At 38.1% G+C, this 27920-nt stretch overlaps 1 pseudogene; it reads right to left on the reverse strand.

Annotated features, from left to right (window-relative positions):
- Positions 1–223: 223 nt before the first annotated feature.
- Positions 224–27920, reverse strand: part of LOC126059564 (cytochrome P450 2C9-like) — a 34435-nt pseudogene continuing 6738 nt past the window's right edge.

Here is a 27920-nt window from a genome sequence, read left to right on the forward strand (position 1 = left end):
TACACTGGCCCAATAATTAGAATTTTTCATGAATGGGAAAGCATATGGCATTGGGAGTGGTGCTTGTGATCACATACAATCAGCAATTCTACTAGCCCCAAGTAGGTGCCTTGGAAGTCTCAACTGATCTCATACAGGTACCCTGTTACCTAAATTACAGATGGATATAAATTTCTGTTACTTGCTGAAAAAGCCAAGAAGTAGTCACTCTTCTTAAAGTTGCCACTCTCATCCAGAAAGCGACCAGGGTCAAAGATCTCTGGGTTGGGGAATTCTTTGTTGTCGTGCAGCATGGAAGACAGTGATGTTAATATGGTCATGCCCTAGAATGAATAGGTATTATTGAGCTTAGTTATACAGAAATCATGGAGTTGGTAAAATATTGGACATCACTTAGCCTAATGTCTTTGATCTATAGATGAGGAAACACACATCCAAAGAAACACAGTTACATTTCTACCCAGATAAATAAAGTAATAAACAGGGGATGGTTTTGTTTATATCTAGGGGTAATAATATTACAAAAGTCAGCTCCAATAATAATGGAAGAAATGAATATCTGGGTGACAGGCCTTCTTAATATGTTTTAGATATTCTATATGAAACTTGTCCATGACTCACTGACCCCTATATATTCTATCCTCAGAATATTATTGATTAATTTATAAGGAAGTTGTCACATATTTTACCTATAATGAATTTTATTCTCCATTCTGAATAAAAAAATAGAGAGAGAGTTATGACCGATTATAAATTGTTCCATTTATGTCACATTTCATTATATAACATTCTGGAAAAGGCAAAACTGCAGGGACAGACAGACAACACTGGAGGTGGTGGAGTGGACTGGTTGCAATAGGAGCAGGAGGGAAGTTTTTGGGGGGACTGTGATTGAAATGCTTTGTATCTCGATTGTGGTGGTGGTTACATAACTGTGAAAGCTCATTGACCAGTTTATTTAAAAGGGTGAGTTTTATTTTACATAGTTTATATCCTGATTAAAAAATAGAATACATCAAGACACAAAAGCACATATAATCAAAACTAGGACTCCATTGCATCTAACCAAAGAACCCCGTTTAGACTTTCTAGAAACAATTCCCAGCAATTAGTTATACGTCCTTCCAGAAATATGCCCTTCCAAAAATACTTTATGCACATCAGTCAGAAAAACCTATACACATTCATGTCATTTCTCAATTTCCTCTTTTCTTTACCCAAATGTCAAGTACTCTACTGCGTCTTGATTTTTATATTTATTAAATAATTTGAATATTGTCCCATACAAACACATAAGTTCTTTTTGCTGGTAGGTACTGTTGGTTCCGACTCATAGTGAACCTATGTACAAAGGAATCAAACACCGCCCCTTCCTGTGACATCCTCACTATCCTTGCTATGTTTGAGCCCATTGTCAATCCATCTCGTGGAGGTCCTTCCTCTTTTGCACTGACCCTCTACCTTACTGAGTATCATATCCTTCTCCAAGGACTGATCCCTCCTGATAACATGTCCAAAGTACATGAGATGAAGTGTTGCCATCCTTGCTTCCAAGGAGCACTCTGGCAGTACTTTTTCCAAGACAGATTTGTTCATTCTTTTGGCAGTCCACGGTATAGTTCAATATTCTTAGCCAACAGCATAATTCGGTCATCCTAATCCACTGCCCAACTTTTGCATGCATATGAGGCAACTGAAAATATCATGGCTTGGGTTAGGTGCACCTTAGTCCTCAAAGTGACATCTTTGCTTTTCAACACTTTAAAGAGGTCTTTTGCAGTACATTTGCCCAATGCAATGTGTCAATTGATTTCTTGACTGTTGCTTCCATGGGCATTGGTTGTCAATCCAAGTAAAGTGAAATCCTTCACAACTTCGATATTTTCTTTCTTTCTTTCTTTATCATGATATTGCTTATTGGTCAACTTGTATTTCTATTTTCTTTATATTGTGGTGTGGTTCAGACTGAAAGCTGTAGTCTTTGGTCTTCATCAGTAAGTGCATCAGGTTTTCTTCACTTTCAGCAAGTACGGTTGTGTTATCTGCATATCGCAGGTTGCTAATGAGTCTTCCTCCAATCTTAATGCTGCATTCTTCTTCATAAAGCCTAGCTTCTCTGATCATTATGAACACATATACATCTGCCTTATTCATGTTGTACAATATGAATGAACCATTTCACTTCTGGTGAACATAAAGATAGTTTATAATATTACTTTTTTCCAAGTAATGATGTAATGAAAATTATTTAGATGTTCCTCCATTTACACACAGAGTAGACATCAAGAATTTGAATTCTTACATTACATATTTTAGTAAATATTGCTAAATTGTCTTCCAAATGATGTGGTATTTCATAATTCAGCTACCAGTGCATGCAAGTACTCATCTACACATATCCTCACCAACACAATGTTTTTCAGCTTTTGTCTTCATCAATTTGATGGTTGAAAATGGTATATTATAGGTTAGAAGCTTCACAATATGAAGAACAGGTTATCAGAATTGGAGAAAGTTTCATTAACTGCCTGTATTAGGCAGATGACACTACCTTGCTTGATGAAAGTAAAGAGGACGTGAAGCACTTATTGCTCAAGATCAAAGACCACAGCCTTCAGTATGGATTACATCTAAACATAAAGAAAATAAAAATTCTAACAACAGGACCAATAAGTAACATCATGATAAACAGAAAAAAATATGGACGTTGTCAAGGATTTATTTTACTTGGATCTACAATCAACATCCATAGAAGCAGCAGCCAAGAAATCAAACAACACTAGGCAAATCTGCTGCAAAAGACCTATGTAAAGTCGTGAAAAGCAAAGATGTCACCTTGAAGACTAAGGTGCACATGACCCCGAAGATGTCACCTTGAAGAGTAAGGTGCACCTGACCCCGAAGATGTCACCTTGAAGACTAAGGTATGCCTCACCCAAGCCACGTGTATTACATTGCCTCATATGCATGCCAAAGCTGGATGACGAATAAGGAAGACCAAGGAAGAATCAATGCCTTTGAATTGTGTTGTTGGTGAAGAATACTGAATATATCATGGACTGCCAAAAGAACCAATGAATTTGTCTTGGAAGAAACACAAGCAGAACTATCCTTAGAAGCAATTATTTAGCAGTAGTTAATACTGATAATGAAAACCCTGGTGGCATAGTGGTTAAGTGCTACAGCCGCTAACCAAAAGGTTGGCAGTTCAAATCCACCAGGTTCTCCTTGGAAAATGTATGGAGCAGTTCTACTCTGTCCTACAGGATCTCTATGAGTCAGAATCAGCTTGACAGCAACAGGTTTGGTTTTTTGTTTTTTGGTTAGTCATAGATTGTTAATAATATTTAAATTTAAAACAATTAAAACTAAATAAAATTAAAAATTCAGTTCCTTAGTTGCATTCATCGTATTTCAGGTACTCGGGAACTGGCTACTGTATTAAACAGCACGGACATAAGACATTGCCATCGTTGCAGAAAGCTCTATGGGTATGGCTGTCTTAAACCAGTTGTCAACAAATCACTGCCCATAGGAAGCCCAAATCCCGCCTACTATCTGTTTGTTTGTTCATCTGTTTTTAATAATTATTCAGGTGAAATTAATATACAGTAAATTAACTATTTTAAAGTGAACAATTCAGTGGCATTTAGTACATTCACAATGTTGTGCAACCACTATCTCTATCTAGTTCCAAAACATTACCTTCACTCCTAAGTAAGCCCCCTACCACTGAATTTATCCCTACTACCCAAAAAATTTTTTTTACCCAAAAAAAAAAAAAAAATTTTTTTTTCTTTACCCCTCCCCTAACCCCAGCCAAACACTAATCTGTGTTCTGTCTGTATGGGTTTATCGGTTATAGATAAAAAAACCCAGTGCCATCGAATCGATTCCAACTCATAGTGATGATGTATCATATAAATGAATACTATAACATATGACCTTTTGTGTCTGGCTTCTTATCAGATGTTTTGGTGGTTCATTGCTAATTTAGAGAAACACAACTGAATTTTGCATGTTGATCTTGTACTCTTGCTAATTTTCTGAATTTGTTTATTAGGTTTTGAACATATTTTGTGGATTCTTTGGAATCTTCTATATATATGGAATCATGTCATCTGAGACTAGAGATAATTTTTGAAAATTTACCAAACTCAAACGTCTACCCATCCCCCAAAACAGAATTTTTAGTTCTCCTAATTTATTATATTAGCAGTACATGCTGGCTTCAAGTGGGATAGAGTAGATTGAACAAGAAGGCACCACGTGTTAGAAGGCCTTGGAAAGCTGCTAACAAAAGATATGCAAGCCACTGCAATGAAAACAAAGCATTATGGATAAAGAAAGCCCCAATAGATTGGTAGCATATACCATATTCATGAATTGAAAGATTCAACATGTCAGTTCTTTCCAAGCTGATCTACAAATTTAATGCTACTCTAATTAAAATCCCAGTGAAATATTTTGGGAAATTGACTAACCGATACTAAAATTTATTTGGAAAATAAATAAAACAGGTAGGAGAAATCTAAACAATCTTAAAGAATCAGAACAAATTTGTAAGGCTTATACTGCCAGATATCAAGGTGTGTAATAAAGCTTTGTACCCCCAAATTGGACACAACACAATGCAAAATTCATCTACCCACGCTTGTGATATTTGCACTTTTCTCATCCTGTGTTGGTCGAAGATTGAAATCATACTGCGAACACGGGAACTTTAAGAGTACTTGAAGAAACAAATCTTACCTTGGGGATGAGGTAGTTCCTGAATTTAATGTCACAGGTCATGGCATGGGGTGTGTTTAGGGGGATGAGGTCAATGTATCTCTGGATCTCATGCACTATGGCATTCGTGCATAGCATGCTGCCCCTGTCCTGCATGCAGGGACTCCTGTGTAGGCCAACCACGTGGTCAATCTCTTCCTGGACTTTAGCTGATAAGACATAAGAACTGATGGAAAGGAGGAAATTGGCACAACTGCCATAGCAATTCAGCATTACATGAAGCATTATGAAATTGTCCCAATATCATTATAAACATGTTATATGCCCTGAAGTACACCTAGATAGAGAGAGAGAGTTGCAACAATGCAGACATACATACCACCACCCATCTGTCAGTTTGTTATACTGTGGTGGCTTTTGTGTTGCTATGATGCTGGAAGCTATGCCACCAGTATTTCAAATATCAGCAAGGTTACCCATGGTCTCACCTTCTCTGGAGATGTTAAGAGGAGGGACCTGACCTGGAGAAGTACATTATGCTTGGGAAAGTAAAGGGTCAGTGAAAAGTAGGAAGCCTCTCAACGGGATAAATTGGTGCTGTGGCTGCAACAATGGATTTAAACAGAGCAACAATTGTGAGAACGGCACAGAATCGGGTAGTGTTGCATTTTGTTGTATATACTATCACTATTAGTCAGAACCAACGGGACAACACCTAACAACAACCACAGCCAGGTATGGGAGATGAGGATTTACAAGTGCATCTGACTCCCATACAAAACACACACACATCCATGCACACACACTGGCACACACATAGGCACATACACTCGTATATACTTTCCCCACCCCATTCTACATTATATTGATATCACCATTTTTAGTTATATCGATACCCATTTTTTACATCATTGTTGTTGTTGTTGTTAGGTGCCATCAAGTCGGTTCTGACTCATAGAGACCCTATGCACAACAGAACGAAACACTGCCCGGTCCTGAGCCATCCTTACAATCGCTGCTATGCTTGAGTTCATTGTTGCAGCCACTGTGTCAATCCACCTCGTTGAGAGTCTTCCTCTTTTCTCCTGACTCTGTACTCTGCCAAACATGATGTCCTTCTCCAGGGACTGATTCCTCCTGACAACATAGCCAAAGTATGTAAGATGCAGTTTCGCCATCCTTGCCTCTAAGGAGCATTCTGGCCGCACTTCTTCCAAGACAGATTTGTTTGTTCTTTTGGCAGTCCATGGTATATTCAATATTCTTCACCAACACCACAATTCAAAGACGTCAACTCTTCTTCGGTCTTCCTTATTCATTGTCCAGCTTTCACATGCATATGATGTGATTGAAAATACCACGGCTTGGCTCACCTTAGTCTTCGGGGTGGCATCTTTGCTCTTCAACATTTTGAAGAGGTCCTTTGCAGCAGATTTGCCCAGTGCAATGTGTCTTTTGATTTCTTGACTGCTGCTTCCGTGGTTGTTGATTGTGAATCCAAGTAAAATGACATCCTTGACAACTTCAATCTTTTCTCCATTTATCATGATGTTGCTCATTGGTCCAGTTGTGAGGATTTTTGTTTTCTTTATGTTGAGGCGTAATCCATACTGAAGGCTGTGGTCTTTGATCTTCATTAGTAAGTGCTTCAAGTCCTCTTCACTTTCAGCAAGCAAGGTTGTGTCATCTGCATAACGCAGGTTGTTAATGAGTCCTCCTCCAATCCTGATGCCCCGTACTTCTTCATATAGTCCAGCTTCTCATATTATTTGCTCAGCATACAGATTAAATAGGTATGGTGAAAGAATACAACCCTGACGCACACCTTTACTGAATTTAAACCAATCAGTATCCCCTTGATCTATGTAAATGTTCTTCATGAGCCCAATTAACTGTTCTGGAATTCCCATTCTTCACAGTGTTACCCATAGTTTGTTATGACCCACACAGTCGAATGCCTTTGCACAGTCAATAAAACACAGGTCAACATCCTTCTGGTAGTCTCTGCTTTCAGCCAGGATCCTGACATCAGCAATGATATCCCTGGTTCCACGTCCTCTTCTGAAACCAGCCTGAATTTCTGGCGGTTCCTTGTCGATATACTGCTGCAGCCATTTTTGAATGATCTTCAGCAAAATTTTGCCTTTGTGTGATATTAATGACATTGTTCTATAATTTCCACATTCAGTTGGATCACCTTTCTTGGGAATAGGCATAAATGTGGATCTCTTCCAGTCAGTTGGCCAGGAAACTGCCTTGCATATTTCTTGGCATAGACGAGTGAGCACCTCGAACGCCGCATCTGTTTGTTGAAACATCTCAATTGATATTCCATCAATTCCTGGAGCCTTGTTTTTCGCCAATGCTTTCAGAGCAGCTTGGACTTCTTCCTTCAGTACCATCGGTTCCTGATCATATGCCACCTCTTGAAATGCTTGAATATCGACTAATTCTTTTTGGTATAATGACTCTGTGTATTTCTTCCATCTTCTTTTGATGCTTCCTGCACCATTTAATATTTTCACCCTGGAATCCTTCACTATTGCAACTCGAGGCTTAAATTTTTCTTCAGTTCTTTCAGCTTGAGAACCGCCGAGCGTGTTCTTCCCTTTTGGTTTTCCATCGCCAGCTCTTTGCACATGTCATTATGATACTTTACTTTGTCTTCTCTAGAGGCCCTTTGAAATCTTCTGTTCAGTTCTTTTACTTCTTCAATTCTTCCTTTTGCTTTAACTGCTCGACGCTCAAGAGCAAGTTTTAGAGTCTCCTCTGACATCCATCTTGGTCTTTTCTTTCTTTCCTGTCTTTTCAGTGACCTCTTGCTTTCTTCATGGATGATGTCCTTGATGTCATTCCACAACTCATCTGGTCTTCGGTCACTAGTGTTCAATGCATCAAATCTGTTCTTCAGATAGTCTCTAAATTCAGGTGGGATATACTCAAGGTCATATTTTGGCTTTTGTGGACTTGCTCTGATTTTTTTCAGTTTCAGCTTGAACTTGCACAGGAGCAATTGACGGTTCCACAGTTGGCCCCTGGCCTTGATCTGACTGGAGATATTGAGCTTTTCCATTGTCTCTTTCCACAGATGTAGTCAATTTGATTTCTGTGTGTTCCATCTGGCGAGGTTTATTTTGGTGAAAGAAGGTATTTGCAACGAAGAAGTCCTTGGTCTTGCAAAATTCTATCATTCGATCTCCAGCATTGTTTCTATCACCAAGGCCATATTTTCCTACTATTGATCCTTCTTCTTTTTTTCCAACTTTCCCATTCCAATCACCAGTAATTATCAATGCATCTTAATTGCATGTTTGATCAATTTCAGACTGCAGCAGCTATTAAAAATCTTCTATTTCTTCATCTTTGGCCCTGGTGGTTGGTGCATAAATTTGAATAATAGTTATATTAACTGGTCTTCCTTGTATGCATATGGATATTATCCTATCACTGACAGTGTTGTACTTCAGGATAGATCTTGAAATGTTCTTTTTGACCATGAACGCAACACCATTCCTCTTCGAGTTGTGATTCCCAGCATAGTAGACTATATGATTGTCCAATTCAAAATGGCCAATACCAGTCCATTTCAGCTCACTAGTGCCTAGGATATTGATGTTTATGCTTTCCATTCCATTTTTGACGATTTCCAATTTTCCTAGATTCATACTTTGTACATTCCAGGTTCCAATTATTAATGGACGTATGCAGCTTTTTCTTCTCATTTTGAGTCATGCCACATCAGCAAATGAAGGTCGCGAAAGCTTTACTCCATCCACGTCATTAAGGTCAACTCTACTTTGAGGAGGCAGCTCTTCCCTAGTCATCTTTTGAGTGCCTTCTAACCTGGGGGGGGGGCTCATCTTCCAGCACTATATCAGACAATGTTCCGCTGACATTCATAAGGTTTTCCCTGGCTAATGCTTTTCAGAAGTAGACTGCTGGGTCCTTCTTCCTAGTCTGTCTTAGTCTGGAAGCTTAGCCGAAACCTGTCCTCCATGGGTGACCTTGCTGGCATCTGAACACCGGTGGCATAGCTTTCAGCATCACAGCAACACATAAGCCCCCACAGTATGACAAACTGACAGACACTTGGGGGTTTACATCATTATGACTACATAAATATTGTTTCCTGCTATAACTATGCTTATATTTCATTTTTATGCACTCTGTGATTTAAAAGCATCTCTTTATTTCATTACTAACTTCTTAGATGCAAATTCAGAATGATTTCTGGATGCTCTGGAAAGTGTAGTAGTTTGAAACTCCTAGTAATAATCTCCTAATTATTGGAAACACTCAGATAATTGATCACTTCCCCTTCGTTCTTGGTCTTCCCTCACACTTGCTTTACCTACCCAGGTCATCGGGAGCTGGTTATTTTCTAGGCCTGGTAGCCATTAGCCTTTCTGAAATTTTTCTGCTGCAACTCTCTTCCCGTGGAATCCTGATACAGAGCTTTATCATGTTTAGTTCTGCGCACACTGTCCTTTCCTTCCCTCAGTGCCCCTCCCTGTTACCGATTGAACTGTGTTCCTTAAAAATGTGTGTCAGTTTCGCTAAGCCATGATATCCACTATTGTGTGGTTCCCACCATTTTGTGATCTGATGAAATTATCCCATGCGTTATTGATCCAAACCTCAATGATGTTAATGGAAACCCCGGTTAAGAGCTACAGCTGTTAACCAAAAGGTCGGGATTTGAATCCACCAGGCACTCCTTGGGAACCCTATGGGGCAGTTCTATTCTGTCCTACGGGTTGCTCTGAGTCTCAATCGACTCAGCCATGGCAATGGGTTTAGTGTTGGTTTATGATGTTAATGAGGCAGTATTAAAGGTAGTTACATTAATGAGGCAGCAGGACTCAATCTACAGGATTAGGCTGTATTTTGAGCCAATTTCTTTTGAGATATAAAAGACAGAAATGAGCAGAGAGAATAGGGACCTCATTACCCCCAAGCAAGAAGATCTAGGAGCAGAGCACGTCTTTTGAACTTGGGGTCCCTACACTGAGAAACTCCTAGATTCAGGGGAAGATCGATGACAAAAACTTCCCCTGGAGCTGACGCCCTGAATTCAGACTTCTAGCGTCCTAAACAGTGAGAAAATAAATTTCTGTTTGCTAAAGCCATCCACTCGTGGTATTTCTGTTATAGCAACACTAGATAACTAAAAAAATTGCCTATTGTGCTAAGTTGTCTCATTTTTACCTCTTCATCACATTTAGACAAATTATACCTGGTGGCACAGAAATTTAAATAATGAGGCTTCTCTAAGAGAAGCATGATGGAAAACACTAGCTGTGTGTTGCCAACTTCCTTTCTGAATTTCACCCTGCCCTTTTTCACCATCTGTGGTCATACCTGTGACCTCCGGGTGCTTTAGCAGAAGCAGGAGTCCATATCTCAAGGTGGTGCTTGTTGTCTCTGTCCCAGCTCCAAACAGATCAGATACTGTGGTTAACAAATTTTCAGAAATAAATTCAGACTGTTGATTGTGCTTTTCCTAGGAATGATTTGACACAACGTTGACAAATTAGCTTCCCAGTATATTAAATTGCAATGCATCCAAAACAACTCAGGTTGTTCTAAAGTTAAGCGAACTTAGAAATTGGAGTAGTATTTTATAAAATGAACTAGCGTATGGTATGGCAGAGATTGTAGACAAATTGACCTAATCTTTATTTTCTAACCCTTTATCATGTATTTGAAAAAATAATTTCATTTCACAGCCTCTTTAGCAGTAATATGGGTGATACAACATAGTTCTTGCCAATGAGATATAAGCAAAAACCCCCTGGTACCACTTCTTCTCTTTCCTACTTCTTACTCAAAACCCAGATGTGCAGGTGCAGGTTGGGCATACATCATCTCGGGACAGGAGGATTGAAGCATGAAGATAAAGGCCTAGATACTAAATTTGGTGAAGGCAAGTGGAAGGCTCTTGACTCCTTGATGCTTCTGAGCTATTGTACTTGCTTGGACTGCCTAACATGAGACTCTTTGTGAGATAAATGTGAGATAAACCCACTATGTGATTAAGACTATTGTGAATTGGGTTTCCCTTTAATTGGGGACAAAACACAATTTAAGTTGATAAACCAAAAAAGAAAAAAAAAAAAACCACTGCTGTCAAGTCAGTTCTGATACGCATGTATAAATTGGGTCCTTATCATGAAAAACGTAAGACTGAATCAAGAGTTTGAAATTATCTTCTTCTTATAAAGTATTTATATGGACTCAGTACTGATTGAAAACACATCATGAAGTTAAATTGTGCAAAAGCTTATATGGCAGCGCAGCCTAGAATGAATTATAGGAAAAGAAAATGGATTCATAAAGACAAGATGGACAGCATGACTGTATTCCAGATGCAATGCCATAGGTAACTTGGTCTGCTGAACAACTACAGAAATGGACAGGAATACACAAATTAAAGAGACTCAACAAACATGAAGACAGAGAGTTAGGGCACTAATTGCCCATAAGGGTGAAGGAGAGAGAGGGGATAATGCACATGCTGAGACTACGGGATTGACTGAATGGAGCTCTCATGAATTGGAAGTTGGAGGAGGAAAAACACTTGACAAGAACAAGTGAGGTTGATTTAGGACTAGGGGATGATGATGGGACACTGAACAATCAATAAAAAAAGGAAAGTGTGAAATATTGACTAGAGGGGGTCATCAACACGCCTAAAGAAAAACTCTTTTCCTAACTAGTACACTAAAAAAAAAAAAAAAAAAGTACACTAGAGCAGCATTATTATTTTTTTTTTTTTATAATAACTTTTATTAAGCTTCAAGTGAACGTTTACAAATCCAATCAGTCTGTCACATATAAGTTTACATACATCTCACTCCCTACTCCCACTTACTCTCCCCGTCTTGAGTCAGCCCTTTCAGTCTCTCCTTTCTTGACAATTTTGCCGGCTTCCCTCTCTCTCTATCCTCCCATCCTCCCTCCAGACAAGAGTTGCCAACACAATCTCAAGTGTACACCTGATATAATTAGCTCACTCTTCATCAGCATCTCTCTCCCACCCGCTGACCAGTCCCTTTCATGTCTGATGAGTTGTCTTCAGGGATGGTTCCTGTCCTGTGTCAACAGAAGGTCTGGAGAGCATGACCGCCGGGATTCCTCCAGTCTCAGTCAGACCATTAAGTTTGGTTTTCTTATGAGAATTTGGGGTCTGCATCCCACTGCTCTCCTGCTCCCTCAGGGGTCCTCTGCTGAGCTCCCTGTCAGGGCAGTCGTCGATTGTGGCCGGGCACCAACTAGTTCTTCTGGTCTCAGGATGATGTAGGTCTCTGGTTCATGTGGCCCTTTCTGTCTCTTGGGCTCTTAGTTGTCATGTGGGCTTGGTGTTCTTCATTTTCCTTTGCTCCAGGTGGGTTGAGACCAATTGCTGCATCTTAGATGGCTGCTTGTTAGCATTTAAGACCCCAGACGCCACATTTCAAAGTGGGATGCAGAATGATTTCATAATAGAATTATTTTGCCAATTGACTTAGAAGTCCCCGCAAACCATGTTCCCCAGACCCCCGCGCTTGCTCCGCTGAGCTTTGAAGCATTCATTTTATCCCGGAAACTTCTTTGCTTTTGGTCCAGTCCAATTGAGCTGACCTTCCATGTATTGAGTGTTGTCTTTCCCTTCACCTAAAGCAGTTCTTATCTACTGATTAATCAATAAAAAAACCCTCTCCCACCCTCCCTCCCTCCCCCCCTCGTAACCACAAAAGTATGTGTTCTTCTCAGGTTTACTATTTCTCAAGATCTTATAATAGTGGTCTTATACAGTATTTGTCCTTTTGCCTCTGACTCATTTCGCTCAGCATAATGCCTTCCAGGTTCCTCCATGTTATGAAATGTTTCAGAGATTCGTCACTGTTCTTTATCAATGCGTAGTATTCCATTGTGTGAATATACCACAATTTATTTACCCATTCATCCGTTGATGGACACCTTGGTTGCTTCCAACTTTTTGCTATTGTAAACAGAGCTGCAATAAACATGGGTGTGCATATATCTGTTTGTATGAAGGCTCTTGTATCTCTAGGGTATATTCCGAGGAGTGGGATTTCTGGGTTGTATGGTAGTTCTATTTCTAACTGTTTAAGATAACGCCAGATAGATTTCCAAAGTGGTTGTACCATTTTACATTCCCACCAGCAGTGTATGAGAGTTCCAATCTCTCCGCAGCCTCTCCAACATTTATTATTTTGTGTTTTTTGGATTAATGCCAGCCTTGCTGGTGTGAGATGGAATCTCATCGTAGTTTTAATTTGCATTTCTCTAATGGCTAATGATCGAGAGCATTTTCTCATGTATCTGTTGGCTGCCTGAATATCTTCTTTAGAGAAATGTGTGTTCATATCCTTTGCCCACTTCTTGATTGGGTTGTTTGTCTTTTTGTGGTTGAGTTTTGACAGAATCATGTAGATTTTAGAGATCAGGCGCTGGTCGGAGATGTCATAGCTGAAAATTCTTTCCCAATCTGTAGGTGGTCTTTTTACTCTTTTGGTGAAGTCTTTAGATGAGCATAGGTGTTTGATTTTTAGGAGCTCCCAGTTATCGGGTTTCTCTTCATCATTTTTGGTAATGTTTTGTATTCTGTTTATACCTTGTATTAGGGCTCCTAGGGTTGTCCCAATTTTTTCTTCCATGATCTTTATCGTTTTAGTCTTTATGTTTAGGTCTTTGATCCACTTGGAGTTAGTTTTTGTGCATGGTGTGAGGTATGGGTCCTGTTTCATTTTTTTGCAAATGGATATCCAGTTATGCCAGCACCATTTGTTAAAAAGGCTGTCTTTTCCCCAGTTAATTGACACTGGTCCTTTGTCAAATATCAGCTGCTCATACGTGGATGGATCTATGTCTGGGTTCTCAATTCTGTTCCATTGGTCTATGTGTCTGTTGTTGTACCAATACCAGGCTGTTTTGACTACTGTGGCTGTATAATAGGTTCTGAAGTCAGGTAAGGTGAGGCCTCCCACTTTCTTCTTCTTTTTCAGTAGTGCTTTGCTTATCCGGGGCTTTTTTCCCTTCCATATGAAATTGGTGATTTGTTTCTCTATCCCCTTAAAATATGACATTGGAATTTGGATCGGAAGTGCGTTAAATGTATAGATGGCTTTTGGTAGAATAGACATTTTTACTATGTTAAGTCTTCCTATCCATGAGCAAGGTATGTTTTTCCACTTAAGTATGTCCTTTTGAATTTCTTGTAGTAGAGCTTTGTAGTTTTCTTTGTATAGGTCTTTTACATCCTTGGTAAGATTTATTCCTAAGTATCTTATCTTCTTGGGGGCTACCGTGAATGGTATTGATTTGGTTATTTCCTCTTCGGTGTTCTTTTTGTTGATGTAGAGGAATCCAAGTGATTTTTGTATGTTTATTTTATAACCTGAGACTCTGCCAAACTCTTCTATTAGTTTCAGTAGTTTTCTGGAGGATTCCTTAGGGTTTTCTGTGTATATAATCATGTCATCTGCAAATAGTGATAACTTTACTTCTTCCTTGCCAATCCGGATACCTTTTATTTCTTTGTCTAGCCTGATTGCCCTGGCTAAGACTTCCAACACGATGTTGAATAAGAGCGGTGATAAAGGGCATCCTTGTCTGGTTCCCGTTCTCAAGGGAAATGCTTTCAGGTTCTCTCCATTTAGAGTGATATTGGCTGTTGGCTTTGCATAGATGCCCTTTATTATGTTGAGGAATTTTCCTTCAATTCCTATTTTGGTAAGAGTTTTTATCATAAATGGGTGTTGGACTTTGTCAAATGCCTTTTCTGCATCAATTGATAAGATCATGTGGTTTTTGTCTTTTGTTTTATTTATGTGATGGATTACATTAATGGTTTTTCTGATATTAAACCAGCCTTGCATACCTGGTATAAATCCCACTTGATCAGGGTGAATTATTTTTTTGATGTGTTGTTGGATTCTATTGGCTAGAATTTTGTTGAGGATTTTTGCATCAATGTTCATGAGGGATATAGGTCTATAATTTTCTTTTTTTGTAATGTCTTTACCTGGTTTTGGTATCAGGGAGATGGTGGCTTCATAGAATGAGTTGGGTAGTATTCCGTCATTTTCTATGCTTTGGAATACCTTTAGTAGTAGTGGTGTTAACTCTTCTCTGAAAATTTGGTAGAACTCTGCAGTGAAGCCGTCCGGGCCAGGACTTTTTTTTGTTGGGAGTTTTTTGATTACCGTTTCAATCTCTTTTTTTGTTATGGGTCTATTTAGTTGTTCTGCTTCTGAATGTGTTAGTTTAGGTAGGTAGTGTTTTTCAAGGAATTCATCCATTTCTTCTAGGTTTTCAAATTTGTTAGAGTACAATTTTTCATAATAATCTGAAATGATTCTTTTAATTTCATTTGGTTCTGTTGTGATGTGGTCCTTCTCATTTCTTATTCGGGTTATTTGTTTCCTTTCCTGTATTTCTTTAGTCAGTCTAGCCAATGGTTTATCAATTTTGTTAATTTTTTCAAAGAACCAGCTTTTGGCTTTGTTAATTCTTTCAATTGTTTTTCTGTTCTCTAATTCATTTAGTTCAGCTCTAATTTTTATTATTTGTTTTCTTCTGGTGCCTGATGGATTCTTTTGTTGCTCACTTTCTATTTGTTCAAGTTGTAGGGACAGTTCTCTGATTTTGGCTCTTTCTTCTTTTTGTATGTGTGCATTTATTGATATAAATTGACCTCTGAGCACCGCTTTTGCTGTGTCCCAGAGGTTTTGATAGGAAGTATTTTCATTCTCGTTGCTGTCTATGAATTTCCTTATTCCCTCCTTGATGTCTTCTATAACCCAGTCTTTTTTCAGGAGGGTATTGTTCATTTTCCAAGTATTTGATTTCTTTTCCCTCGTTCTTCTGTTATTGATCTCTAGTTTTATTGCCTTGTGGTCTGAGAAGATGCTTTGTAATATTTCGATGTTTTGGACTCGAGCAGCATTATTTTAATGAGGTACCTTAAAATCTCCTGGTGACCTGTGGCATATCTAACATCACACAATTAACCCCATTAAGACTGATTTACTCCTATCAATGGGTGTACATGGTAGGCAAACCCTAGTCATCTCCCTCAGCAAAATTAATTTCATTGTTTTCTAAGCTCATCAACTCAAAATTACTCTAAAGCCAAAAAAGGAGCAGAGTGCTAATAAATGAATTTTAATACTGTCATCTGTTCAAGTGAATTTGGAGATAAAGTGGTTATGTGTGCATACCCTATCAAAATTAAGATAGATTACGCCAAACTTTGTTGAAAGAAATTTAAGAACACCTATGTAAGTGGAAATACATTTCATGTTCATGGATCTTAACACTTAACATTGCTAACATGGCATTACTACCATACTAGATCTACAGATTTAATGAGCTCTCCTATCAAAATCCAAACTGTCTTCTTCTGCAGACATTGGTAAACTTATACTAAAATTCATAGGGCTGGGAGGGTTATGGAAAAATGGAGGATGACTGCTAAAGAGCATTTGGTTTCTTTCAGGTTGATGAAAATGTTCTGAAATTGATGGTAGTATTTTTTTATGGCTACACAACTCTGAATAAACTAACAACCTTTGAATTATACACTTTACATGAGTGAATTGTGTGGTATGTGAATTATATGTCAATTTAAGTTTAACCAAAAAATTAATCTAGGCTCTTAACACAATAGTAAGGCCCAGAAAAATAATGTTGTTTTTAAATATCACACTGAGGTAATGGTTGTTGTTAGTTGCTGTAGAGTCGGCTTCAACTCATGGCTACCTTGTAACTGAAATGCAAGAGACCTTAGAGCCTCCTTAACCTGGGATAGATAACTGCAGATGCTTCAAAGCATTAAGGAATCCCCTGTAAATGTGAGCAAAATACCGGATCTCGTGTAGGTGCATTGGTAAAAATCATTCAGGTGCAACTCATATGCACACTTTTGAGAAAGTGTCCACGCTTTGAATCAGATTCTCAAAATAACTGGACCCCAGAGAAAGAGAAAAATCATTGCCCTAGCAGCAGCAAAGGCTGACAGAGGAAGTTATTTGCTTCTTCCTTACCAGTTTCTTTAAACCACTCCATTTCCTTCACTGCATTTCATCTGGAACATACGATTTAAGTGGTCTCGTTCAAATCCATGGATAATTCTTTGAATATTACCTCCTTCAGTTTTTCACTCCTTCCCATTTTGGGCTACTAACTGACTTTTGTTTTCTGCCCAGTGCCAAAAAAAGGGGCTGAATACGCTAATGGTGGCCCCAGAGGAAGGAATCTCTATCAGAGTCAGCTCTTGTCAGAGTGTACTGAATTCCACCTCTCCCCATTTCAATGAAAACCTTGTAGCTAAGCACATATCTTTATGGAATCTATATTACTCTCGTTACACAGATTTTCAGCATGACTTTATCGTTGTTGAAATTCAGCATCCAAATCATTATCTCTTTGCTAAACTTGTCAAATATGAAGTCTCGTCTCATGACTGCAATTTCACACACTATCCCCTGTAATTTGGTTCCCATCCTCACCTCTCTACTAAAACCACACTCTATAGGGTTCTTCCAACACAAAATCTTAACCAAATTCACAGAGCTTTCCAAGTACAATGTTCTTCATTTCCCTATTTTATTTGATCCATTTCTTCTAAAACATTGCTTCTTCTTTGACTTCCTGGGCACTGCCTCACTGATTCTCTTCCTAGATCTCTGAGAACACGACATAATGAACGACTTTCATTTTATTTCAGACACCTCTGCATTTCCAAGGTCCACACTCTCCTTGAGACTAAGTCTAAATAAATGGAAAATCTCCCAGATGGTCCTTGAGCTCCATTCTTATCATGCAGAGTTTTCTACAGGTCCCGGAATAATTTCCTTAAAAATTATTTGCATTTCATCCTGTTAGGACTCATAATCTAGCCACCTGACCAGATCAAATCTTCCCATGCCAGCATTTCTGTTTACAGGTTACCTGAAAGACACCAACATCTATCTCCCTATTTGTCCAAATTCATCTTTGGGAACACTCCATAAAGGCTTTGATCTTCCAGCTCCTTTATCTCTTTGACATCACATGCCTGTCATCCTCTGAATACACCATTCAACCCATCTGTAATGTTCTTTCATGTCCCTCACTGAAAATATTGTAAGATCTACATTGAACCTCAGAACATGCAGAAAGTTTACCTAGGTCAAGCCTTTCCTTCTCACTGTGGACAATGATCATTTGCATCTTCATTTTTTGGCATCATATTTCCTACATTTCTGCTTGTTTGTAATTGATTCCATTTCACTGAGGTGTGCATTCTGCTTCTCTTCAAGTAGATTATTAGTACCTAAAGAACAGGGTCTATGTATTCTAATTATTTAACAGTCTAATTTATTCTATGATGCTAAGTGCAGATCTATGCACACCTGGGTACTAAAAGTGCTTGTCAAGAATTTCTTGCTTGTCGGAGGCGGGGCCAAGATGGCGGACTAGGTGGACACTACCACGGATCCCTCTTGCAACAAAGACTCGGAAAAACAAGTGAATCAATCACATACATAACAATCTACGAACTCTGAACAACAAACACAGATTTAGAGATGGAGAATGAACAAATACGGGGAGACAGTGATTGTTATCAGAGCCAGGAGCCAGTGTACCAGTCAGATTTTCTGGAAAAACTAGTTTCCCAGCGATGGCTCAGAGACAGCAGTCCATATAAAACCACATAAAGAAACAGACCATGACTGCTTCTCCAACCCCCCAAACAAAAGAATCAAAATCTTTCCCAAATGAAGATACAATCCTGGAATTATCAGATACAGAATATAAAAAACTAATTTACAGAATGCTTCAAGACATCACAAATGAAATAAGGCAAACTGCAGAAGAAGCCAAGGAACACACTGATAAAACTGTTGAAGAACTCAAAAAGATTATTCAAGAACATAGTGGAAAAATTAATAAGGCAAACTGCAGAAGAAGCCAAGGAACACACTGATAAAACTGTTGACGAACTCAAAAAGATTATTCAAGAACATAGTGGAAAAATTAATAAGTTGCAAGAATCCATAGAGAGACAGCATGTAGAAATCCAAAAGATTAACAATAAAATTACAGAATTAGACAACGCAATAGGAAGTCAGAGGAGCAGACTCGAGCAATTAGAATGCAGACTGGGACATCTGGAGGACCAGGGAATCAACACCAACATAGCTGAAAAAAAATCAGATAAAAGAATTAAAAAAAAATGAAGAAACCCTAAGAATCATGTGGGACTCTATCAAGAAGGATAACTTGCGGGTGATTGGAGTCCCAGAACAGGGAGGGGGGACAGAAAACACAGAGAAAATAGTTGAAGAACTCCTGACACAAAACTTCCCTGACATCATGAAAAACGAAAGGATATCTATCCAAGATGCTCATCGAACCCCATTTAAGATTGATCCAAAAAGAAAAACACCAAGACATATTATCATCAAACTTGCCAAAATCAAAGATAAAGAGAAAATTTTAAAAGCAGCCAGGGAGAAAAGAAAGGTTTCCTTCAAGGGAGAATCAATAAGAATAAGTTCAGAATACTCAGCAGAAACCATGCAGGCAAGAAGGGAATGGGACGACATATACAGAGCACTGAACGACAAAAACTGCCAACCAAGGATCATATATCCAGCAAAACTCTCTCTGAAATATGAAGGCGAAATTAAGATATTTACAGATAAACACAAGTTTAGAGAATTTGCAAAAACCAAACCAAAGCTATAAGAAATGCTAAAGGAGATTGTTTGGTCAGATAACCAATAATACCAGGTACTAGCACAACACAAGGTCACAAAACAGAACATCCTGATACCAACTCAAATAGGGAAAGCACAAAAACAAACAAATTAAGATTAATTCTAAAAAATAAATAAACAAATAAAATAATACACATAACAGGGAATCATGGAAGTCAATAGGTAAAAGATCACAATAATCAAAAAGAGGGACTAAATACAGGAGGCATTGAACTGCCAGATGGAGAGTGATACAAGGCGATATAGAACGATACAAGTTAGGTTTTTACTTAGAAAAATAGGGGTAAAAAATAAGGTAACCACAAAAAGGAATATCAACTCCATAACTCAAGATAAAAGCCAAGAAAAACATAACGACTAAACTAACATAAAGTCAAACATTATGAAAATGAGGATCTCACAATTTACTAAGAAAAACGCCTCAGCACAAAAAAATATGTGGAAAAATGAAACTGTCAACAACACACATGAAAAGGCATCAAAATGACAGCACTAAAAACTTATTTATCTATACGCTGAATGTAAATGGACTAAATGCACCAATAAAGAGACAGAGAGTCACGGACTGGATAAAGAAACAGGATCCATCTATATGCTGCCTACAAGAGACACACCTTAGACTTAGAGACACAAACAAACTAAAACTCAAAGGATGGAAAAAAATATATCAAGCAAACAATAAGCAAAAAAAAAGAGGAGTAGCAATATTAATTTCTGACAAAATAGACTTTAGACTTAAATCCACCACAAAGGATAAAGAAGGACACGATATAATGATAAAAGGGACAATTGATCAGGAAGACATAACCATATTAAATATTTATGCACCCAGTGACAGGGCTGCAAGATACAGAAATCTAATTTTAATAGAATTGAAAAGTGAGATAGACACCTCCACAATTATAGCAGGAGACTTCAACACACCACTTTCGGAGAAGGACAGGACATCCAGTAAGAAGCTCAATAGAGACACGGAAGACCTAGTTACAACTTGACCTCATTGACTTATACAGAACTCTCCACCCAACTGCTGCAAAATATACTTTTTTTTCTAGTGCACATGGAACAGTCTCTAGAATAGACCACATATTAGGTCATAAAACAAACCTTTGCAGAGTCCAAAACATCGAAATATTACAAAGCATCTTCTCAGACCACAAGGCAATAAAACTAGAAATCAATAACAGAAAAACTAGGGAAAAGAAATCAAATACTTGGAAAATGAACAATAGCCTCCTGAAAAAAGACCGGGTTATAGAAGACATCAAGGAGGGAATAAGGAAATTCATAGAATGCAATGAGAATGAAAATACTTCCTATCAAAACCTCTGGGACACAGCAAAAGCAGTGCTCAGAGCCCAATTTATATCAATAAATGCACACATACAAAAAGAAGAAAGAGCCAAAATCAGAGAACTGTCCCTACAACTTGAACAAATAGAAAGTGAGCAACAAAAGAACCCTTCAGGCACCAGAAGAAAACAAATAATAAAAATTAGAGCTGAACTAAATGAATTAGAGAACAGAAAAACAATTGAAAGAATTAACAAAGCCAAAAGCTGGTTCTTTGAAAAAATTAACAAAATTGATAAACCATTGGCTAGACTGACTAAAGAAATACAGGAAAGGAAACAAATAACCCGAACAAGAAACAAGAAGGGCCACATCACAACAGAACCAAATGAAATAAAAAGAATCATTTCAGATTACTACGAAAAATTGTACTCTAACAAATTTGAAAACCTAGAAGAAATGGATGAATTCCTGGAAAAACACTACCTACCTAAACTAACACATTCAGAAGTAGAACAACTAAATAGACCCATAACAAAAAAAGAGATTGAAACGGTAATCAAAAAACTCCCAACAAAAAAACAGTCCTGGCCTGGACGGCTTCACTGCAGAGTTCTACCAAACTTTCAGAGAAGAGTTAACACCACTACTACTAAAGGTATTCCAAAGCATAGAAAATGACGGAATACTACCCAACTCATTCTATGAAGCCACCATCTCCCTGATACCAAAACCAGGTAAAGACATTACAAAAAAAGAAAATTATAGACCTATATCCCTCATGAACATAGATGCAAAAATCCTCAACAAAATTCTAGCCAATAGAATCCAACAACACATCAAAAAAATAATTCACCCTGATCAAGTGGGCTTTATACCAGGTATGCAAGTCTGGTTTAATATCAGAAAAACCATTAATGTAATCCATCACATAAATAAAACAAAAGATAAAAACCACATGATCTTATCAATTGATGCAGAAAAGGCATTTGACAAAGTTCAACACCCATTTATGATAAAAACTCTCACCAAAATAGGAATTGAAGGAAAATTCCTCAACATAATAAAGGGCATCTCTGCAAAGCCAACAGCCAATATCACTCTAAATGGAGAGAACCTGAAAGCATTTCCCTTGAGAACGGGAACCAGGCAAGGATGCCCTTTATCACCGCTCTTATTCAACATCGTACTTGAAGTCCTAGCCAGGGCAATTAGGCTAGACAAAGAAATAAAGGGTATCTGGATTGGCAAGGAGGAAGTAAAGCTATCACTATTTGCAGATGACATGATCTTATACACAGAAAACCCTAAGGAATCCTCCAGAAAACTACTGAAACTAATAGAAGAGTTTGGCAGAGTCTCAGGTTATAAAATAAACATACAAAAATCACTTGGATTCCTCTACATCAACAAAAAGAACACCGAAGAGGAAATAACCAAATCAATACCATTCACAGTAGCCCCCAAGAAGATAAAATACTTAGGAATAAATCTTACCAAGGATGTAAAAGACCTATACAAAGAAAACTACAAAGCTCTACTACAAGAAATTCAAAAGGACATACTTAAGTGGAAAAACATACCCTGCTCATGGATAGGAAGACTTAACATAGTAAAAATGTCTACTCTACCAAAAGCCATCTATACATATAATGCACTTCCGATCCAAATTCCAATGTCATATTTTAAGGGGACAGAGAAACAAATCACCAATTTCATATGGAAGGGAAAGAACCCCCGGGTAAGCAAAGCATTACTGAAAAAGAAGAACAAAGTGGGAGGCCTCACTCTACCTGATTTCAGAACCTGTTATACACCCACAGTAGTCAAAACAGCCTGGTACTGGTACAACAACAGGCACATAGACCAATGGAACAGAATTGAGAATCCAGATATAAATCCATCCACGTATGAGCAGCTGATATTTGACAAAGGCCCAGCGTCAGTTAATTGGGGAAAAGATAGTCTTTTTAACAAATGGTGCTGGCATAACTGGATATCCATTTGCAAAAAAATGAAACAGGACCCATACCTCACACCATGCACAAAAACTAACTCCAAGTGGATCAAAGACCTAAACATAAAGACTAAAACGATAAAGATCATGGAAGAAAAAATAGGGACAACCCTAGGAGCCCTAATACAAGGCTTAAACAGAATACAAAACATTACCAAAAATGACGAAGAGAAACCAGATAACTGGGAACTCCTAAAAATCAAACACCTATGCTCATCTAAAGACTTCACCAAAAGAGTAAAAAGACCACCTACAGACTGGGAAAGAATTTTCAGCTATGACATCTCCGACCAGCGCCTGATCTCTAAAATCTACATGATTCTGTCAAAACTCAACCACAAAAAGACAAACAACCCAATCAAGAAGTGGGCAAAGGAGATGAACACACATTTCACTAAAGAAGATATTCAGGCAGCCAACAGATACATGAGAAAATGCTCCCGATCATTAGCCATTAGAGAAATGCAAATTAAAACTACGATGAGATTCCATCTCACACCAACTAGGCTGGCATTAATCCAAAAAACACAAAATAATAAATGTTGGAGAGGCTGCGGAGAGATTGGAACTCTCATACACTGCTGGTGGGAATGTAAAATGGTACAACCACTTTGGAAATCTATCTGGCGTTATCTTAAACAGTTAGAAATAGAACTAGCATACAACCCAGAAATCCCACTCCTCGGAATATACCCTAGAGAAACAAGAGCCTTCACACAAACAGATATATGCACACCCATGTTTATTGCAGCTCTGTTTACAAGAGCAAAAAGCTGGAAGCAACCAAGGTGTCCATCGACGGATGAATGGGTAAATAAACTGTGGTATATTCACACAATGGAATACTACGCATCGATAAAGAACAGTGACGAATCTGTGAAACATTTCATAACATGGAGGAATCTGGAAGGCATTATGCTGAGCGAAATCAGTCAGAGGCAAAAAGACAAATATTGTATAAGACCAGTATTATAAGATCTTGAGAAATAGTAAAAACTGAAAAGAACACATACTTTTGTGGTTATGAAGGGGGGAGGGAGGGAGGGAGGGAGAGGGTTTTTTATTGATCAATCAGTAGATAAGAACTGCTTTGGGTGAAGGGAAAGACAACACTCAATACATGGAAGGTCAGCCCAATTGGACTGGACTAAAAGCAAAGAGGTTTCCGGGATAAAAGGAATGCTTCAAAGGTCAGAAGAGCAGGGGCGGGGGTCTGGGGAACATGGTTTGAGGGGACTTCTAAGTCAATTGGCAAAATAATTCTATTATGAAAACATTCTGCATCCCACTTTGAAATGTGGTGTCTGGGGTCTTAAATGCTAACACGCGGCCATCTAAGATGCATCGATAGGTCTCAACCCACCTGGAGCAAAGGAAAATGAAGAACACCAAGGTCACACGACAACTAAGAACCCAAGAGACAGAAAGGGCCACATGAACCAGAGACCTACATCATCCTGAGACCAGAAGAACTAGTTGGTGCCCGGCCACAATCGATGACTGCCCTGTGAGAGAGCACAACAGAGAACTCCTGAGGGAGCAGGAGATCAGTGGGATGCAGACCCCAAATTCTCATAAAAAGACCATACTTAATGCTCTGACTGCGACTAGAGGAATACCGGCGGCAATGCTCCCCAGACCTTCTGTTGGCACAGGACAGGAACCATCCCCGAAGACAACTCATCAGACATGAAGGGGACTGGCCAGTGAGGGGGAGAGAGATGCCGATGAAGAGTGAGCTAATTAAATCAGGTGGACACTGGAGAGTGTGTTGGCAACTCTTGACTGGAGGGGGGATGGGAAGATAGAGAGAGAGGGAAGCTGGCAAAATTGTCACGAAACGAGAGACTGAAAGGGCTGACTCAATAGGGGGAGAGCAAGTGGGAGAAGGGAGTAAGATATATGTAAACTTACATGTGACAGACTGATTGGATTTGTAAATGTTCACTTGAAGCTTAATAAAAGTTAATTAAAAAATAAAAAAATTAAAAAAAAAAAGAATTTCTTGCTTGTCCTTTAACCATCCCTAGTAAGTTTTTTTTTTTTTTTTTAGTAAGTAAAGAACTATGAATTGAAGGACAAAATGCACAAGCAATAAATAACTGAACTGCTCTAACATCTTACCTGTTTCATTTTGATCAGGAAACAATCAATAAAGTCCTGAGGATTGTTAATGTCCAAGCTTTCTTGGAGTTCTTTCACTTTCTCCAAAACATAACTTTTTATTTAAGCACCATTATTAAGGAATTTGTTATGACTCCCTGGGAAATAATCAATGAGCATTGGAAAGGGATTGTAGACCTACAAGATGAAGAGAATCATTTATTAAATGTAAATCTTTTAATAAATACATATGTATGATATGCCTAACCCTGGTGGAAACTGGAGCCATAAAGATGAATGAAAATGTCTCCATATGGACCTGGAGATTCTTACCGTACATGAATTCTCTATGCTTATAGAAAGATTCTGGGCAGAAAATTGACCACATGATCAACGATGATCATTATTTCTGATACTCATATATTATTCCTATGGTATAAAAGAATCTTTATATCAATCCTCTCATTTTGTATATCAATACTTGTCTACAAATTTCAATTACCAATGTCATGAATTACTATGATTCGCATTTTTAGATGAGGACAGAGGAGGTTAAAGAAGTCTAAGCAATTTGATTGATATAGAGCACAAAGCTACTCATGGTTGCTTTTACTTCTATCAATCTGAAATAGAAATAGAATCAGGGTTTTAGAACTGAGAGGAGATTGATGATACCATGAAACCCAGCTCAACATTTTGTGGATAGATGCCTGTACACCAGAGCAGCTAAGTGAGTTCTGTAAGATGATACAAGCATCATCTTCACAGGGTGCAGGATATGCCAGGTAAGCACAGGGTAAAATTGTGATGATTGTTTATGGTTTATACCCTGTACACCCAATCGTTTTGTCATCTAAGATCCCAAAGGAAGCATAACCAACCTTATCTTAGTAACATTGGTAGTCCTGCACATTCTCTCTTTTTGACATGCTAAGTTAGAATATTTCTGCCAAGCTTTTTGATAAATAAATCATTACGTATTGAATGAAGGACAAGCCTTATTGGTAATGGAAGCCTTTCAACAAGGGCCTTGGATCTCCAATGACTGCTATAGGCATGCTTTTGGGGCAGTCACTGTAATACTTTATAGAAACTGGGCTTTGGGGTTTAGGAGAAAAACCACTGTGTAGGGAGCCAATGGGATTGAAAAGAGCTCTATGTTCTGAGAACTCAATTTCTTCTGTGTAAAATAAAGAGGTTGGTTATATTTCCCAGATGTTTACTCCTGGTTGCTATGCTCTGGCCAGGATTTTTGTGTTCAAACATTCATTTCACAGCTTGGTCCATTATATAAGTTTGACTTGCCAGAGAAAGGATCTTGGCCTCACCTGTATCCATGGGGAGCTCAGAATACTGACGTTTTCATTTAATTTTTGCATCAAATTAAGAAAATTCTGATCTTTATAATCAAAATGATTCTGGAAAATAATGGAGCAGATCACATTGCTGGGAGTACAACCCAGGATGAAAGTGGGATCACAGGGCAAGGCTAAAGAATTGGAAACAAGAAAAAAAAAAAAAAACATTAAAATATACATATAAAATTCTTTGTCACTGAAATAACGTTAGAAAGTTTGAAACAACATTTACCTTGAAATCCCCTTGTCACCCACATATTCAGCATGGGTATAATTTCTTCAAAGTCAATTGACCCTTCCTTACTTCCTAGTTTAATAATGATGTTCCCAAAACTGCCTTCGCTTTCCTTGCATTTTATTTACACCATTCTAAATCAAGGTGCCTATAATTTTGGAGGGTAAAAGAAAAAAAGATTAAGACAATATTTTCTTAAAAAATAATAATAAGCCTCTTTAGAGTTCTAAACAGCAAAGATGTCACTTTAATGACTGAGGTGGACCTTACCCAAGCCATGTCTTTTCAATCGCCTCATATGCATGCAAAAGCTGAACAATGAAAAAAGAAGACAGAAGAACTTATGTGTTGAAATTGGAGTGTTGGCAAACAATATTGAATATACTGTGGATTGCCAGAAGTATGAACAAATCAGTGTTAGAAGAAATGCAAGCAGAATGCTCCTGTGAGCGAGGAGGGCAAGACTTTGTCTTGCTTAATTTATACATGTCATCAGGAAAGACCAATCCCTAAATAAAGACGTTATATTTGATAAAATAGAAAACACCCATTGCCGGCAAGTCGATTCCAAAAAAAAAAAAAAAAAAAAACTCATAGTGACCCTAAAATTCAATTTCATAATAGTAGGTAAAGTAGAGGGTCAGCAAAAATGAGGAAAACCCTCAATGAGATGTACTGGCACACTAGGTGAGGATTCATTCTGTTATACATGAGGTTGCCAACATCGACAACAACAATAATCTAAGTTGTGATGGTAGAATCACATCTGTCTGCAAAGCCTGCCAACAATTAAGCACTGATAAAGGAAAGGAGAAAATAGTTAGGGACCTCAGCACTTCTTATATATACCGGGTAGTTAAAGGAACCATGTATAGAACCGGCAGAGGGACAGATTAAAGAGAGTGTTTACAGGTGAATTCAGGTATTTAAAGGAACAAATGTAAAAAATAAAAAACCTTCCTTGTAGTATGAGTAGGTAGGTTAGTACAAACGAAGAGAAATTCTAAGAAGATAGTTTGCCTAATAAAAGTAAAATAAGAAATTTTCATTTCATATTTAAATGATATATAGGGCAAAAAAATGAAAAAGTAAATTAATAAGTGGAATACTTTTCTTTCTTCCTTTCTGTTGGGGAAAAGAGGGTTCTTTCTGGCTCTAAAAAGTAGTACCCATCATCTCCAATCAGGAGCCCTGGTAGCACAGTAGTTAACTGCTCAGCTCCTAACAGAAAGGTCAGTGGTTTGAATCCACCAGCTGTTTCTCTAGAGAAAAAAAGGCGTGGCAGTCTGCTCACATAAAGATATAGAGCCTTGCATTATTCACGATAGCAAAAAGATGGAAACAACCTAAGTACTCATCAACAGATAAATGAATAAACAAATCATGATACATATACTCAATGGAATACT

The sequence above is a fragment of the Elephas maximus genome, chromosome 16, assembly GCF_024166365.1.
Source record: "Elephas maximus indicus isolate mEleMax1 chromosome 16, mEleMax1 primary haplotype, whole genome shotgun sequence".
Taxonomy (NCBI): Eukaryota; Metazoa; Chordata; class Mammalia; order Proboscidea; family Elephantidae; genus Elephas; species Elephas maximus.